This window comes from Pempheris klunzingeri, chromosome 12 (assembly GCF_042242105.1).
Source record: "Pempheris klunzingeri isolate RE-2024b chromosome 12, fPemKlu1.hap1, whole genome shotgun sequence".
In the NCBI taxonomy this organism is placed as follows: Eukaryota; Metazoa; Chordata; class Actinopteri; order Acropomatiformes; family Pempheridae; genus Pempheris; species Pempheris klunzingeri.
In genome coordinates, this window is record NC_092023.1 from 23,678,147 (window position 1) to 23,678,550 (window position 404).

Consider the following 404-nt stretch of genomic DNA (forward strand, 5'->3'; position numbering starts at 1 on the left):
AAATGTTCTTAATTACTCTACTTTCCTCAACTGATAATAAGAATGTTCAACCTTATTCAACCAAAATCTCCAAGAAATTGTAAGACTTCCTAATTTCCATTCGATGTACATGTATAGCATGTTGATTTGTCAGCACGAGTGCTAATAATGCATGTTCCCGCCTCTACTGCTTCGCTATTGGCTATTGTATTGTTGAGAAACTTTTGCTTGCACGCCATTGGCTTTGTGTCGTAGCGGGAGGGACAACTTTCAGGAAGTAAGGAGGTTTTGCTTTTGTTTTACACCGGGTCATTCAAGAACACGTGATAGAAGGAAGGCGAAACGCTTTGCTCCACAGTATAAATTACCACAGCTTAGCGATATGGTTCTGCACAAAAAGACCCCCTAACAGTGCAGCAGCTTGA